The sequence below is a fragment of the Primulina huaijiensis genome, chromosome 3 (assembly GCF_012295235.1).
Source record: "Primulina huaijiensis isolate GDHJ02 chromosome 3, ASM1229523v2, whole genome shotgun sequence".
NCBI lineage: Eukaryota > Viridiplantae > Streptophyta > Magnoliopsida > Lamiales > Gesneriaceae > Primulina > Primulina huaijiensis.
In genome coordinates, this window is record NC_133308.1 from 17,832,711 (window position 1) to 17,837,202 (window position 4,492).

Below are 4,492 nucleotides of genomic sequence, written 5' to 3' on the forward strand. Positions count from 1 at the left end.
ATGCATAATATATATACACATATGTTTACGTATACACATCTATGTAAAATTAAATAATCATTATTTAATTTATTAATTAATTGTTAATCAATTAATTAATTATAGAGCCCTCTAGAACAGAATAACGTGCAAATAGTAGTCATCACTACTAACATTATTATTTAATTAGCGTATTCTAAATTTAATATATAAATAATTGTGAACTCATTATAATCGATGATCAGACAGGGCCAGTGTACCGATGATACAAATCTTGTTCATATAATGAAAATTAAAAATTTCGAAAATCAAAATTTTCACTAATCCATTTTTGGCAGCTGCCAGTTTTTTGAACTCTTTTACTAAAACAAACAGTTCCACTCTATTACTTAATAGCACTTAAAATAACTTACACAACTTTCAATATATGGAATCCATTTATAAACTCATTTATAAGCAATATGTTTGATATCTATCAAACTAGAATCGTCAAGTTTAACTCCTTGAACTTGACTATCTCAACTGAAATACATAAACTGATACTTGTGTGACCCTCAATGGTTCATGGATACAGCTGTGGGTTCACAAATTTTTGTTATTCAGAATAACATTTATTCTTATTCGGGTTTATCCTATTTAACCTCATTCTTTTCATCAACCCCTTAATCAAGAATGTCAGAAATCAAATCTGATCATTCTGATAACATCTCGTAGCATCGTCCTATGATCTTCTAGGTATCACTGATAGTACATGTAAGAACCTTAAAGTTATGGTTAGAGTACAATACAATTTCTTCAACTAAGATATCCCGATCAAATTTGTAATCATTGGTATATCGAGAGTTGCAGTTGAAATCGATGACGATGTGATGTATCTCTTAGTAATAATAGCGACACGGTATGTGCCACTAGGAAAACACATGTCCCTAAAGCACATTTCTTGTTCTGGCCAGAGACTCCTTACATTATTAACTCATCATATCACATAGGATATCTTTACCGGTAGGCAAATAGTGAATCCCCAACTACAATGTATTTGCTCATACATCCAACCTCGTCATCTGCTGACCATCGATGGAGTCGATAAATGGATCAAAGTGCATGCTAGTACGTAGAGTCTCTAGTTGTCCATGGTCAAAAGACTAATCATGTACAACTATAACAGCTAAATATTTCACTCGATAACTGATAACCACTTGGACAGTCCGGAGAGGGTTGTTTAGTGCATCACCAAATGATCATTCATCTCTATGAATGTACATCTTAATGTCTTATCAATGAAACATTACGTTTACATCACATATGCTAGTATCAAGATCAAACAATATTTATTTTTATTTTAGACAGTTAATTTGACTAGGAACCTGTTAGAATATACAATACACTTCCTAATAAAAATAGAATTTTATCTATAGGAAATATTAATGTAAAATATAATCATATTAGAGTAAATTTTTCCATAGTTAATTTCATAAATTGTGTTTTTACTTTATCACGTTGTTCTAATGAAAATAATTACAGCGAGTGGAAAGGGTATTTTGATGTTTCATGAAAAGTTAGTAAAAAAAAAACAAAATTTGTTATTTATTTATCATGGCGAAAAGGTAAAAATAAAATTCATAATTTAATCATATTCTCAATCTTAATTTCAATTTCAATCCATTTTTTTATTTTATAAAAATCAATCTCAAACTGAATCAACCAAATCCAACATATAGACAAAAGAATCCTAACTCATCCGGCGTTTGGTTTTATTTTTAAGATCTATGATTGCTCTACTTGTTTGATTATTTATTTGGCCTTCACAATATATTTTATCACATAATATTAATTATCCACTTATTTCAACTATTTATCAATTTAATAATTATCATATATCGCATGTCAAACAATATCTTATATGAATATATAATTATATAAGCCAAAGTAAATATAACAATAAAATAAAAGTTTTGATTTAAAAGAAATGGGAAAATTACAAAAATCATCTTATAAGCTGACTTTGGGTTTTGTACCTATAATTATTAAAAATTTGATCTTAATGTAATTAATTGATTTTTATTCTTTCTTTGCTAAAATGCTTGATATGTCTCGCGCTATTTCAACAATCCCAAAAAATCTCGAACAAAATGTGAAATTTTAAGAAGAACAATTGAAAAACTGATATTTTAAAATGTATTTAAAAATAATTTTTAAAATGACTTTTAAAATCCTCTTAAAAATTTTATATGTGTTCACCGTGGGAAGAGAGAAGATCTTTGGATCTGCAATTAACATTGTAGCCAATTCTCTCGACTCCGTATTTTGTTGTTTAGCAACTTGCAGGGTTTTGAGTTCAAGGCTGACAGCAGAATAGCTAAACTGATCAGCGGATAAGATTTTAGTTGCCAGCCTACCAGTTCAACTGATCAACAGACGAAACCCAACCACTAACTGAAATGTTGGATGATTAGGAGCTTAATCATCAACAGTGTACCGCTGTTTCATTGCTATATCAGATCAAAGTAGATGATCAATGCGGTTCAGCATCAGTTGAGTGCAGTTTGCTTTAGCTAGACCAGTTAGCCAGTACAGAGATCAAGTCCGAGGCAATTAGCAGTTTTTCTGGCGAAGAAACTCCCGATCGATGCAGAATTTCAAAGCATTCAAGACAACCAGTTATTGGTATATCCGGTTCTATTATGTATAAACTGACTGATATTTGATGTTGTTTAAAATTTTCTATTGTAGTAGCAATTTCCCTTACACATGTTGGTGTGCTTAAATGTATGATACAATGGATGCATATTTGATTAAATAAACATCATGTTTATCCAGTTAATTTCTATGTAACTGAACTGCTATGTNAAGGCTTCGAACTGATCAGTCACTAAGCCAAAACTAAAGCTATCGAGACGCAAACTGAAAGTGCTAACTGATTGCCAAAACTGAACTAGTCCAACTGACATATCAAAGACCAGTTCAGTTGATAGGTAGTTCAGCAGAAGATCTTCAGAAGCCCGACCAGCTGATGAAGAGTTCAATTGATGAAGAACCCAACTGACCAGTTCAACTGAATCAGTAAATTCTGTTCAGCTGACGAGTTAACTGATTTCACCACAACAGTTCAAGACCAGTTCAACCGACCAGTTCAAAGCGTCAGTTAGGATCCAATCAGCCTGCAGAACACGACAAGCTTACCTAAGTGGAATCCAGCTGTGCACAAGGGTATAAAAGCAAATGTTCGATCAAAGGACAATAATGAACGTTGTAGTAGAGCTTAAAGTCGAGACGTTCCAGAATGGCTGTCAGAAAGGATAAGACACAAATATCGAGGAACAGATTCAAACTGCAACGGACACATTTGATGAGTCTTGATGAACGGTCACGTAGCCTCTATAAATACAAGATCAAGATCATCAACAATGTGTGTGTGAAGATCAGAAAAAAGAGAGAAAAATAGGACATGCCATCAGCTTAGTTTAGAAGCAAAATTCTCAGTGTGTGAGAAAACTTTCGTGTTATATTCATAGATCAGTTCTCACATACGCACACACCATCACTCACATATATACAGAGAATAGAGCGTATTGAAAAGTTGAGTGAGTCTTGCACAAAGATATTAAACTTGTGTATGTAGTCTGTAACACTTAGACGTTAAACAAGTGTTGACTGGAATGTGTTGCCTTCAGTCTAGGCTAGGAGTTCAATTAGGCAGTAGCATAAGTACTAAGCTGAGCGGGTTTGTACAAGGTGTTGTATAAATCAAAGTCTTCTAGTAGAACCTAACTGAGGTGGTAGATGGGGTGACGTAGGAGCATTTGAAGTATCTGAACATCCATAACATATCTTGTGTCCTTAACTGTTTAACTATTGCTTTAAAATTGATTTGATCAGTTCAGTTTTTCCATAACTGAACTGATACAAGCTCGAACTGATCCCCTTTGTTTCAGTTATTCAGTTTACACAGGCTAAAAAACTTTTAATCAAATCAGCTTTCTTAACGAAGAATTATTTCGAGTATTTTCCGCTTGATCGATTTAATTCATCGGTATTTATATTCTCAGAACACGAGCTATTGCAGCTCATTGAGAATATAGTGTTTGAAGCACGATCGCAGGTGTTAGAACCGATCCATCACATACCAACTTACCAGATTAATTTTAGAATTTTAGAAAGATCTTGAAGGAGACATTTCAATGTTGTGATGAATTATTGTTTGAAATTATGTAATATTCAAAACGTGCAATGAATCTTGTATAAGATAATTATAATTAGAATTTATATATCTGTCCCATTCATAAATATATGTCCCATCCACCATGAAATCTGATCTTTTACTAAACATTATTAAAGACCAACTGACCAAGACAAAAGTTATATTTTCTTTAACATTTTGTTGCATGGCATTCACGTGGAAGAAATCTCAAAATACTGACATGCAATATTGATTTTACATACTGGAATTGGATGGCAAAGTATGGTGGGAACTGGTCTAGGATTTTTTTTTTTTTTTTTTTTTTTTTTTTTAAAT